This window comes from Panthera onca, chromosome B3 (genome assembly GCF_046562875.1).
Source record: "Panthera onca isolate mPanOnc1 chromosome B3, mPanOnc1 haplotype 2, whole genome shotgun sequence".
Lineage (NCBI taxonomy): Eukaryota > Metazoa > Chordata > Mammalia > Carnivora > Felidae > Panthera > Panthera onca.
Window position 1 is genome coordinate 16141621 of NC_138344.1, and position 13962 is coordinate 16155582.

The following is a 13962-nucleotide window of genomic DNA, read 5'->3' on the forward strand; positions in this document are numbered from 1 at the left end:
GGGAGACAGAGCATTGTGGCGGTAGTAAGGAAGCTGGAAGGCAGTGCGTGGTGTTTACACAGCTAGCATAGGCCTGACAGGGAAGGCCAGACTTGAGCCTTATTTGAGGGAGGTGGGGGGTGCATTTCAGAGGCACGAGCAGAAGCACGAGAAGCAGCTGAAGGCAAGGGTCCAGGGCAAGAGGGCCTAGCAAAGAGTGAGGAGGCCAGGGTCAGGGTTACTGGAGCAGCCCATTGTATAGATCTGGAGATCACAAAACTCACTTTCAGCCTGGTCAGAGAGAAACAAGAGAGGTCTATGTTGAGCAGTCCTGTGTCTAGGAGAGAGGCCCTCAGTGTGTACCCTGGGATGGGGACAGCCGAGACACCAAGCAGCAGGATGGGGTGGAACTCTGCATTGTCCTGAACAAGCTGTTCTCACACACCAATAGGAGGTTTTGGCTTCTTCCCCCAACCTGTAGGCCCTGGGTTTTCACTTTATTTCTTACCAAATTCAGAACTGTAACCCCAACAGCTTGCTATTAAACTAAAACAGACAAGGGGGCAGCTAGGTGGCTCGTTCTGTTAAGCGTCTGACTTTGGCTCCGGTCATGATCTCACAGTTTGTGAGCTCAAACCCCACATCGGATGAAAGGCAGAGGCCCTCCCCTGGTGACACCAGGGCAGGTGTACCTAGGAAGGCATTCGGGTTGGCAAACGCCATGGTGTGTGCCAAACTTTTAAAATAGGCCCTGGGTGTAAACAAAACACCAAAATAAGTCTGCCTGCTTGAAAATGACATCAACCCAATTTCTGTTTATACCCCGGCCCCACCCTTTCAAAGACATAACTTAGGAGAGGTATCTAATCTCTTTTCCACACTAGAAAATAATCATTATTTCCAAACAGTGTCTGGGGGAAGATTCAGTGAGTCTGTGCCTGCAAAATGCTTCACACGGTGCCTGGCATGGAATACGTGCTCAAGGTTAGCCTGAAAAGGAACCTGTGGACAAGTGATCTGGGCACCTGCTCCTCTTGACTGAACAATAATGGAACATGGAGAAATGCTTCCGCAAAGCCAGGAGAGGCTTTATAGCGCTTTTTAAAGAACGATTCCCAATTTGCTGTCCTTGTAACTATAGTGTCCCACGAAATGTCAATCCTTGTTCCACGGTCAAATACACTTGAGTAAAAATCAGTCAAAACAACAACAAAAAAACTGGCTTCTTGTGGTGAGCCCACAGCGTTGTACAGACTTGTCCAATCGCTACATTGTACACATGAAACCAACGAAATGTTGTGTATTAACTATACTTTAATTAAAAAACAGCCTTCTTCCTTTTTTGAGGATTGAAATGCCTTCGTGTTGAAGATATAACATGGGCTGACAGGGCTCGGCCTGAATTTCAGAAGGATGACTCTTGCGGCATTAGGACAGATGGCTGGAAGGTCAAGAGACGGGACCCAGAAATGAGAAATGACGTAGACCGCGGGGGTGTCTTGGGCATTAGCGACACTACAAAGGCAGAATAGACAGTAGTTGACGCCCAGTGAAATGTCAGGGGTGCAAGCAAGGCAGAAAGCAGAGGGTTTCCATTTTCTTCGCAATGTGGTGGTAAAATTTGAGACGACGAACAGGTAAAAAAGGAAAAAGAACAGGAAAAAGAAGAAAGAGAAGAGGCAGGTTCCTCGCCTTGAGTCACTGTTCTGTACCAGAGATGAGTAGATGTCCATTTGATCTGGTCCTCATACTTCCAAAAGGTAGATATTTATCATCTCCCCTTTCCAGAAGAGAAAACTAAGCCTCACTGAAGTTAATAGCTTGCCTATACCCTTGGAGCTAGTGAAAGGCAGATTTCTTTCAAATCCATCCGTGTCCATCCACCACAACCCTCAGCTCGTGAGTTTGCCCAAAATATGGCAGCTTCGTGTCAAGACGAGAGGAAAAAAAACAAAAACAAAAACAAAAACAACTATGAAAAAGCCCATCCTTTTTACTGAACCACACCAACTTTGGAGAATCGATCTGAGATTTTGCTCAGATCTTTTTCAAATGCTCCCTTGAGTGCGGCTGACTGCTTGGGGCAGTGGAGACCTAGCTGTGCTTCCGAGGGGAAGTTATCCCCCTAAACAGGTGCTATCTCTTATTGATCCCTGTGAGCATGTCTCTGAGAATATGTCATAAGAGTTCACAGGACTCAGGAGTACCCAGTAAAATAGCCAGTTCAGACCACTGCTTTTGGATGATCCAGCCTGTGGAATAACAACCCCTTTGAAAACTGGACATATTTTGTCAGACAAAATACCGCTTGGGAGTTTCTAATCCAGATGGCCTGCCCTGCCTGAACCCACCTAGTGACGCTCTAGGACAGAGTGGGAATGCTTCCCACGCACTGTGTGAGGTATAGGTGAGGACCAGTTCTTTCAAATGATATTAGCGAAGACACATCTGTACCGCACACATGAATACCCAACCCCCACCCCCCAACAACCATCCCTCTGACGCTTTGCTTTGCAAGTTTGCATTCCCAAATCCTCGGGTGTGGAGGTGAGCACAAATGTGTAAGAGCCTCACCCTCAGGCCTCCCACCCGCTCTCTAAGGAGATGCTCTTGAGTGGTTCGGGATCCTAACGCCGAGTACCACTTTCCCCTTGGGTGAAATGAGAACACCATGCTCCGTTCAGAGAGTTGCTGGAGAAATGAATGTAAATCACCTCACTAGCCTTGAGCAAACAGAACTGACTTCTCACCAGAAACTGAAATTACCGCCTTGGATGGATGGAGAGGAGGCTGGTAATTACTCAGGGAGCCAAATGATGCGCGCAGTGGCAACAGGAGTAAGATGGCAGGTGAGGGCCTGAATCCACGATCCCGGGGGGCCTTGCCGCACCTGCTGCTCCCCTTCTCCCCGCAGGTACCACTGGCGAGGGGGGGGAACAGTTAAAACATAATGTCAAAATACATTTGGCTGTGTCACCACCCGCATGTGATAGAACACAATGTAAATGTAAATTACACCGCGCGCTTTAGTTGGGAAGACCAGAGGCACCCGGGGCACTCCCGGGTAATTAGCTGCTAATGCAATCCGGGCAGAACGCACAGAAACCCTCCCTTCGTCAGCATTTCTGCCCACTCGGAGGGCAGCCCCTTTATGTAAATATAAAAAGATAATTACTGCAGGACGAAACAAAAATCATAATAATGGGGCAGGTAGTGTTTATCGCAGGGATGAGGACGAGTGGGGTCGTGAACGCACAAAGCAGCCCAGGAAGCGTGCAGCTACGTCAAAGCGGGGAAACCCGAGGCTCCGCCTCTCCAAAATCCTTGCGTGCCCCGGACGCAGCAGGAGCCAAGGGACACCCGCAGCGCTGAAGTTGCTGGGGCTTCTTCTTCGGGGAGGCTTTGCCCCTTCTTTAAACATAAACAAAAGAGAAGTCACAGCCCCGATGGGCTTCGTCGACAGCATCTGGAATACGTTATGCCTAAAGGCAAGGCTGTAAGCCGCCGGGCCACCACTGGGGCGCGGCCGCGGCGCTTAGTGGCCTGGCGTTTGCCAGCCCAGCCGCGGGCTCCCGGGGTCCCCCCTGTGCCCGCACGGACGCATGGGGGAGTGGAGAGGGCAGGGCTGGCTAATGGGAACGGGGGAGCGCTTCGCAAGCACCATTACATGAAATGCGAGACGTGTAACGTGGCAGGAAGCAGGCAGCACTTGGTGTCAGCGGCTAATTGTGTCGTTCGATGGCATGTCAGACCCACGCGCGTGCGAAGCCAGCCGCGGTGGGTTGCCTAGCGGGCGCCTGGTCCTCTGACTCAGGGCTCGGATTACGGGGACGGACCGGTTGGGTGGCGTTCGCTTAAATCAACCCATGAGCTGATGACACGCCTTTGCTGGGCCGGGACTGGAGTCCTGGTTTTGTGGGGGGTTTTGTTGTGGTGAGTGGTGGTTTGGGTTTTGTTTTTTTGTTTTTTTTTTTTTGTTTTTTGTTTTTTGTTTTTTGTTTTTTGGTTTTTTGTTTTTTTTTTTTTTTTTTTTGTCACTTACATACAGATGTCTGCTTAAAAGAGGAAAGTATATTGATCAAGGAGTATATTGATTTCAGTAGGTTGGGGGGGGGCGGTTAAAAACATAAAGGAAGAAAGGAGGGAGGGAGGAAAAGACAAAAAGACCAAAAAGGGGGGAGAGGCGCCTGGGGACTTCAGTCTGAAGAGTGTGCAACTCTTGGTCTGGGGGTCCTGAGTTAGAGCCCCACATAGGATCTACAGATTACTTAAATAGAACTTTTTTAAATGGGGTGAGGAGTGCCTGGGTGGCTCAGTCCCTTAAGCAACTGACTCTTGATTTGGGCTCGGATCATGAACTGATCTGAGGGTTGGTGGGTTCAAGCCCCACAGCAGGCTCTATGCTCTTAGTGCAGAGCCTGCTTGGGATTCTCTCTCTCCTTCTCTCTCTGCCCCTTCCCTGCTCACACTCTCTCTCAAAATAAATAAACTGAAAAAAAAAAAAAAATGGGGGATATGAAGCAAGAAAACAATTGATCAAAGAATAATGTATACGAGAAAAAATTTTGTATTTGTTTATTTTTAAATTAGAGCCAGTTTTCTGTAAGATGTGATAATTCGAAAAACAGCCCTCTTCCATGGTTACTGTTTTTACACACAGGCAAGGGAAATAAAGACAAATTTCCCAGTAGAAATTAATCCTATTTTCAGGGACCATTTGTCCTTGGTGTCCTGATATCCCATTTATTCCAAACCCTAATCTAATATGCACTTGTTCCTGTTTATTCAGGGTTCCTTACTGGAACATTAGCCTTCAGTCCAAAATTTATAGTTACAGAGAATATTATCGGATTCAGAAGGAAAGTGAATGAAATGAGATATTGCATGTAGTCTTTAATTAATAACAGCTCCTAGTCTGTGACAGACATACTGTAATAGACTGACAAAAGTCAAAAGAATTAAAAAAAAAATCAAATCCTACATGAAGAACTGACATTCTTGGCTGGTCCCAACTTTCTTATAACGAGTGTCATGGAAATGTTTTTTAAAAAGCCTCTAAATTCCGGTGAGTTGATCTTGGGGCTTAAGTCTACATAAGTTACATAGTTAAAGATATATAGTTAAATCTAAAGCAGTTTCAATGGATATGATCAATCATATAATTCAAAGATGAGGCGGGGGGTTTGGAAGCGAGACAGCTCAAATCTGCAGTCCCATTTGCAATAATTTATAAGCTGTGCGACTATAAGCATATAACTTAACCTCCCTGAGATTCAACGTCTTCATTTGTAAATTATGAAAAAATAACGTCTATCTTGTAAGGTGGACTCAGGACCAGAGAAAAGACTTCTAAAGAGCCCAGCACAGTGCCTTGCATGCAATTGACATTCAGGCGTTTGCTTTTTAAATTAGAGGTTGTATGGGTATCGTCTACTTTTTAATTAGACATCTTAAAAAATACCCCCCAAAACTACCAAATGGATTAGTATATTTTTCCAAGCTTCAAGCAGCAAATATAAATGACAGACAATATCTCTCCTTTGCCTCAAGATAATGTAAATTCTGTAAGCAGACAGGAGACTTACCCCAGAGTGGATCTGTATCGAGTGCTTATCCCCGGGGGTATACTGTATATGTAACTCGATGCGTCTGTTACTGTAGTAATTGGGAACCAGGAAAGCCATCCTTCTGTGGAAGCAGAGCCAAGGCTCTCTGCAATGTCAATGAGGTAGGATCAGAATGACATTTCCAGTGTGATGTTAGCCAATTAGATGTTGGAGAAATATATGCACTGCTCCGATCCACCTGTCGTGTGCCTAGGGTTCCTAATAAGGAATAGGAGGAGGTCACCAAAATGAAAAGCAAAAATCAGGGGGAAAAATGTGAATGTAACAGCAGGATTGGCCAAAAGCAGCAGCACTCAGGAAGGAAGTCCCAAAGAAAGTGGCCGTTGACTAGTTTTGACGGAGAACTGTAATGATTACTCAAGCTGTGCATCAGGGTCCCCTTTTTTGCAGAAAATTTTATGGATGCCTCACTAGCCACTTAATGAAGAAAGCTACAAATCATCTCAGGAGTCAACAAGAGGTGCTTAAAACTACCCCCTTCCTCTGCTGCCACCAAAAAAAAAAAAAAAAAAAAAAAGCCTACATTCTCCCAATGAGGTTTTTCAAAAATGAATTACGCCATTAAGTGCCAAGAAGAAAATTAGCTATGAGCTTTTAAATTTAAAATGATCCCCTTTTTAATTGTAAAACAGTGGCACTTAACTGCTATTGATCCTGCTGAGACACATTAGGGAACAGGGTCACCATAACTGTTAATATTCACTGCTTAGTAAAAGAGCATCAAAGGACATTTTAATGTCACAGACTTTCTCGGGGAGTTTTTAAAGAAGGTTTGAATCAGCCAGCCTATGAATGAAAAGGACATGAGGTAGACAAATGTAGAAACAAATGTGATAGCAATTTTCTGCTAATCAAATCATAACTCAAGATTGATTTTTTGGCAAAAGTTTATGTCATATAGATTTCCAAGGCTGGTCGACATTTAAAAGTCAGAGTATATATTTTCTATAGACTGGGACTTTTTAGATCATCATCCAATGGGGAATTTTGTTTACTTTTTAACACACGAATGTACGAGAGAGCCTCCCTTCTGGGGAAGACCACTTTTGCATACTTCGGAAGTAAGGCCTGTGAACGTCCGTGACATTTTATTCAAAACTCCATCCATTGTACTTTTTTGGAAGCTTTTAGAGGATGAGACAATAAATCACAGGTGAATGTTCAGTTTCTTAAAGGTAGAAATTACATTTTTAGAACATACTCAGAAGAGGGTTTCTCCTTTCACCCGGATCCTATAGTGAATTTGAAAATATTGAATTTGTGGCCTTGTAGGCTACTAGAATGCTGAACTTTACCAAGATACGAAGCTGAACAAAGTCCTTGCTGTTAAAATTAAAACCTCTTATTCCAAAGCCCTACGAGAAATGTTAAAAAGGTAAATTTAATGTTGTATTGAACTTAAAAAATAAAATCTTATGTTCATCTTTCTTTCTGACCAGATCATACCTTGGCTTCTTCCAATGCACATTTCGTACTATGCCAACAGACTCTTGCTAAAATAGTACTATCATTTTCTCGGTTCCTAGTTCAAAAATATAACTTAATTGTCTACAAAGACATTTTTTAGGGTGTAAAAATAGATTGGTAGTAGGATTGCCAAATAAAATCTTACAGGAATTACTACCTCGAAAAGGAATTAACAAGAGGAAATGAATGGTTTCCTTGGGAGATTTAAATCCTTACTGTTTAAAAGAAGGTATTTCATTCTCTATGGCATCATTGAGGTGTCCCCGGGAGCATCTGGGAACAGGTAGAAAACCACTGGTCTACAGAATGTATTCGTTCATAGATTCATGTACCACATATTTACCAAATGCGTTCTGGCTGGGATTTCGCACGGGAAACTTAGGAAATTCCTCCGGCATTGAGGGGGTCACAACCGTAGGGACAGGCAGAAAGAAAACGGGATATCCTGATGTGAAAAATGCCCTAAAGGAGTTCAGATCAAAGCACTATAAGAATGCAAATGGATGAACATCTAGATGGGATTCAAGAGGTAGACAGTCCCAAGGGCATGATTCAGGGACTAGAACTTTGAGGATGAATTGATGTTGGACAGATGTAGACTTGGTGTTAGGGCATTTCAGACAGAGGGGAATAGAAAAGGCAAATGTGGAGCTAACAGTGAGCATGTAAATGGCACCAAGACAAGCAAGGAAGACAGAGCCAAACCATATCATGGTAAGGAGTATGAATTTTATTCTTTAAGACAATGGAAGAACCCATAGATAAATTCTCAGCAGGTGAATGACGTGACCAGATTTGTTATTACTGTTACTACTCTTCCAGCAACACCGAGAATGAACTAGAACAGACAAGCAAGGTTGGAGGCACAGAACACAGTTGGAAGCCGGTGTGAAATGATAAATACTTAACTAGGGAAGGAGCCTTCAGGATGGAAAAAAAGCATGGTCTGAGTGATTAACTGAAAGTAGAAAGAAAACAGGGGGTGGGTGCCTTGAGGGTCTCTTGGATCTCAGGCTTGGATGATCATGTGAATGATCTAGCATTCTACCATTTACTGTATAAGGTTTACTGAATGATTCTACCGTCTGCTGAAATACCAAAGAAAGAGGTCATTGAGGATGCATTATGAGTCTTATTTGGCCATGTTGAGGGTATCATCAAAGTGAAGTTGTCCACCAGGTCATTGAATATGTAGATCTGGAGTTCAGGAAAGAGCTTTAAGTTCTAACTAGATTGTCCAAGAAGAGTCTTTACACCTAGAGGTGTTCAGGTGGACTTCAGGGCCTCTGAGCCCTCTAAAGTTCTTGGGCAATTATGCATTCTCATATGCACATAAATAGAAGGAAATAAATGCATTATATACAACAAATCCTCAAAGAGATCAAAATCCTCAAAGAACCACCTATATAAGCAATAGAAAAGTCAAGTGTGGAACTCTGAGCATTATCAATATTTAAGAAAATGGAGTTGGCTTAGAAAATGAGATGCTCTGGGGCGCCTGGGTGGCTCAGTCGGTTAAGCGGCAGACTTCGGCTCAGGTCATGATCTCGCTGTCCGTGAGTTCGAGCCCCGCGTTGGGCTCTGTGCTGACAGCTCAGAGCCTGGAGCCTGTTTCAGATTCTGTGTCTCCCTCTCTCTGACCCTCCCCTGTTCATACTCTGTCTCTTCCTGTCTCAAAAATAAAATAAAACGTTAAAAAAAAATTAAAAAAAAAAAAAAAGAAAATGAGATGCTCACAAATTGTCCCCATTTCTGTTTCCAAATCCGTACTGTTTCACCAAATCCCCCTACTCCAGATAAATAGCTTTACTGTTACCCAAGACACCCACGTTCTTTCTTGCATCTAGACTTCTCCCTCTTGAGTACTTGTCAATTTTCTTGGCCTATCCTGGTCACTCGGCTTAAAAACTCAATTCGTGAAGTTTTGTTTTGTTTTGTTTTTTTCTTTCACCAGCCCAAATACCCGCTCCTCTTCTAAATTTTAGCAAGAACTCTTAACAGTTGGTTTCATTTGGCCTGTACACGGTGCCCAGCACCAAGTAGTATTTTAAAATTAATATAAAAATCACAACTTGATATGCCATTTTGTATGATTTTTTAATGATATGTATATATGCATTTATATATGGGTATATTTGCATATATTTGCATGTATTCTTTCTACCAACTAGACTATAAATCTATTGAAAGCAACATCTGCATTACATTTCTAGTACAATTTTGAGTACATACTAAGTTTTTACATACCAAAGGGTCATGAGGATGAAGAGAAAGATAAAGGACGAGAGGTGGCAAATCAAATTCGGTAGAAAAAATTCCGAGTTGGAATTTGGAAATTGAGGTACCAACTCTGTCTCATCCACTTTTAAGATATTTAACTTCTAATAGGAAGAAAAGTTTGTCTGCTATTTATATCATGAAATTGTTGGGAAGATTAGATAATATAATGGATTTAAATACACCACATACATATATAAATAATTTACATATAAATATGTATAATATTGAAATACATTTGCACTTAAATACACATAAATACATTGTATAATGTGAAATAAAAAGGGATCCATTTTTTTAAGTTTTATTTTTATTTATTTTGGGAGAGAGATGGGGAGAGAGCAGGGGAGGGGCAGAGAGAGAGGGAGACAGAGAATCCCAAGCAGGCTCTGTGCTGCCAGCACAGAGCCCAATGCAGGGTTCAGTCTCATGAACCACAAGATCATGACCTGAGCCAAAACCAAGAGTCGGACACTTAACTGACTGAGCCACTCAGGCACCCCAAAAAGAATCCATATTGATAAATATATAAATTAATTAATCACAGGAGGAAATTGTAATGAAAGTCCCTAATATTTTAATTTTGTTTCCTAAGTAATACACACAGTTTAAAATAATTACTATTTTTTAATAAGATTAACTGAATGATTTTTCAAATTGATCCCAATTGAAACAAATTTAGCAAAAAGATTTAACAAAATTTGAACAACTAAACTGCTAAATTTCTGTAACTAGCTAATAATTCTAGCCACAGCAAGTTACAAATTATAAATCTCTAATTCTGATGGTAATAAACCAATCTTTTTGGAAGAAATGGAATGTAAATATACCACAGTTTATTCGAAACTTGTTACTTGATCAGAAATAGATTTATGATAAATCAAAATAATTTTTTTAAAAGCTGAGGGAACTCAATTTAGAGACTGATAAATATTATTCTGGGATAAGAATAATGTACTTCTTCAAGAGAATTTTTGATGTAGATTTTACATAATAGTTTATATCGAATATATGTTAAATATTCATAAAGTAGGACATAACTTTACATATTTTTGCATATCAAAGATTGGTGCTCTGTTCTCTGTTTAATAAAGGCTCAGAATGTTCTAGCCTTTGCAATAAGTACGTTAAAGGGAGTAGACAAAAATCTTTATTTTGCCTGTTTTTTTTGTACAAAATTCTAGTCTCTGCAGCCTTACTTCTGGATATCTTTTACAGAAACAAAGTAATTTTGGGTCACGTGCCTGCAAAGTAAATCAGTGCAGTTGGGATGGTTAAAAAAGGCGTCAGGAAGAGAAAGGGTAGGAACAGTAGAGTAGAGCCAGAAGAGGTGTTTTGGGAATGATCTCTTCAGAGAGATATAGAGGCAGATTCTAAAGAAGTCAGAGTGTTGGAGCTGTTGTCCCAGGTGGATCACTAGATGTCTGACAGTTGCGACATAGATGGATGAACCAGGTGAGGAACGTTTTCCGCCATGTCCTAAAGTCATGAGCCTGAATCTATACCTCTTCTGTCTTTATCCTCACAGGCATGAGAAGGTACAGTTCAGACTTAGTGGAATCTGACCCATCTTGAGAGACCCTCTTAAAAAACACAAAGAAATTGTGAATGTAACGTTCGTTATGAATGGAAATATTTATTTAGAATAAGACATCACAACGTTTTCGAGACTTGGAAATTCATTTTTCTGTGGTGGCTTGAGGCAATTTGCTAGAAATACTTACAGAATGATAGTTCCAATGGCGAGTTGGCTTGTCCCTCACCTGAGCAGGCCTTCACTCTCAGCACCTCCCAGAACTCACAGGGACTCATAGGGCCCCTGAAGCTCAAGCTTTCTTCATCAGCTTTGCAGGAAATCTGTCTCTGGTACTGAGAAGCCATAAGGACTCTTCGGCTGGTTAACTTTTATGGTCCCACATTCGGTTCGTCCCAGGTTACAGGCTAAGACAGTGTTCCACGAGAAAGACATTTTCACCTATGAAATTCTGGTCTCCCAGTGAGGGGGAAAGTGTTACTGTGGAATGGACTGTGGGCCGTGATTCTTCCCTCCAGCCTGCCCAGCTCACTTTGCCTCTGTCACACTGCCTGCGGGCAGAGGTTTTCAACCCTTCCGCTCCATGGCTTTCCAGCTGTGGAGTTCTTGCGCATGGTGGGGAAAGGGTGTCCCCAGCGGCTCACAGTGTGGTTCTCATGCTGCCTGTATCACAGAAGAAGTGTCTTCAGATCCAGCGAGTTTGGCTCAGCGGTCACAGCTGGTGGCTGTAGGCCCACTCATGAAGTTTCAGGTATGAAGATAGGAGTTGATTGGCCTGAGAAGAGCTAGGAAGTCCCAACACCCTTCCGTCTGTTCTCGCAGGTCAGTAACATTGAATTTGAACCTCAGAAGTGGAAAGCCATTTAAAAACGAATCAAGTCGCTTCAGCAGTTGACAGCCAAAAGAGCTGAAGAATGTGATAAGACTGTGAACTGTCCATTCCAGCCTCCCAGACGGGAAGGATAGAGTGCATTGGAGTGGGGAGATTCAGGAAGCTTCACCTTGTGTGTAGGTGCCAGAAGGCTGGACAGCAGGCGGTGATGGGATGCAGAGCATCAGAATCCAAGGAGTCCAGTGGCAATAAGGTTGTCAGATAAAATACAGGACGTTCGGTTTCTAAATTCAGGTACACATTAATAAAATGTTTAAATATGTTTTCCTAAAATTGCATGGGATATATTTACACTAAAATAATTATTGCTTGTGTATTTGAAATGTTTTTTATTTCCTTTTTTTTATTTATTTATTTACTTTCTTATTTATAGAGTTGAAGGAGCAGAGAGAGAGGGAGAGAGAATCCCAAGCATCCACCATCCCGTCAGCATAGAGCCCAAAGCAGGACTCGATCTCACAAACCAAACCATGAGATCATGACTTGAGCCAACATCAAGAATTGGAAGCTTAACCAACAGAGCCACACAGGAGCCCTTTGTGTATCTGAAACTCAAATTTAACTTCAAGTCCTATATTTTTTATTTGGTAAGTCTAGCAACACTGGGTGGAAAGTCGCCTAAAAGGGAGACCTTAAATTAGCCAGGGCCAATGAGCTCTAAGAAATAGAAAACCATGACAAGCTTCTTTAAAGCAAAAATATAAATAAATATTGTTTAACGTATGGTCAAATGATTTTTTTTTCCTAGAGCTTACATTGTTTTTTTCCCCACCACTTTACTTTTTTTGTCATTTTGTCTTATTTTTTTTCATCATGATAAGTGTATTCTTTAATCTCCTTACTCTACTTCCCCCATCCCCCCACCCCCATTGCCTCTGGTAACCATCAGTTTGTTCTCTATAGTTGAAAGTCTGTTTCATGGTTTCTCTCTCTCCTTTTTTTTTCCCTTTGCTCCTTTGTTTTGTTCCTTAAATTCCACATATGACTGAAATCATATGGTAATTGTCTTTCTTTGACTGACTTATTTCACTTAGCATTATACTCTCTAGCTCTATCTATGCTGTTGCAAATAGCAAGATTTCATTATTTTTTGCAGCTGAATAACATTCCATTGTGTGTGTGTGTGTGTGTGTGTGTGTGTGTGTACTTCTTTATCCAATTCATCCACACTCGGGCTGCTTCCACAGTTCGGCTATTGTAAATAATACAATAAACATAGGGATGCATGCATCCCTTTGAATAGTGTTTTTGTAGTTTTTGGGTAAAAACCCAGCAGTGTGATTCCTGGATTGTGGGATGGTTCTATTTTTAGTTTTTTGAGGAAATTCCGTACTGTTTTCCACAATGGTTGCACCAATTTGCATTCCTACCAACTGCACAAGAGGATTCCTTTTTCTACACACCCTCACCAATACTTGTTTCTTGTGTTGTTGATTTTAGCTGTTCTAATAGATGTGAAGAGATATTTCATTGTAGTTTTGATTTGTATTTTCTTGATGGAGAGTGATGTTGAGTATCTTTTCCTGTGTCTGTTGGCCATCTGGATGTCTTCTTTAGAGAAATTTCTGTTCATGTCTTCTGCCCATTTTTAAATTGGATTATTTGGGTTTTGGGTGTTGAGTTGTATCAGTTCTTTGTGTATTTTGGATACTAGTCCTTTATCATATATGTCATTTGTAAATATCTTCTCCCATTCAGCAGATTGACTTTTAGTTTTGTTGATTATGTCCTTCTCTGTGCAGAAACTTTTTATTTTGATGAAGTCCCAATCGTTTATTTTTGCTTTTATTTCTCTTGCCTCAATAAACATATCTAGAAAAACGTTGCTATGGCCAATGTCAGAGAGAGCCGCCTGTGCTCTCTTCAAGAATCTTTATGGTTTCAGGTCTCACATTTATCTCTTTAATCCATTTTGAGTTTGTTTTCATGTATGGTGAAAGAAAACCATGACAAACTACTTAAAGCAAAAATAAAAATAAATGTTGTGCAAATACATGGTTAATTGATTTCTCATAATAATGCAAATACAATTCATTTGGGCAAGAGAAAGGTGCTGAAATGCCTGGATATTTTTGTGGAAAAAATTGCAACTCAACTCCCATCTTACATTATTCACAATAATTTCTTTGAAATGCATCATATACCTAAATGTAAATGCTAAAACTATAAAGCACCTGAAAACAAAT

General features: G+C 41.5%; 1 long non-coding RNA gene across 1 annotated transcript; it reads left to right on the forward strand.

Annotated features, from left to right (window-relative positions):
• The first annotated feature begins 3788 nt into the window (after window positions 1–3788).
• On the forward strand, window positions 3789–12483 carry LOC132668754 (uncharacterized). The gene is made up of 3 exons (XR_009605773.3): window positions 3789–3912; window positions 11707–12010; window positions 12150–12483. It is a non-coding gene; the product is annotated as an uncharacterized LOC132668754 (long non-coding RNA).
• The last annotated feature ends 1479 nt before the right edge of the window (window positions 12484–13962 follow it).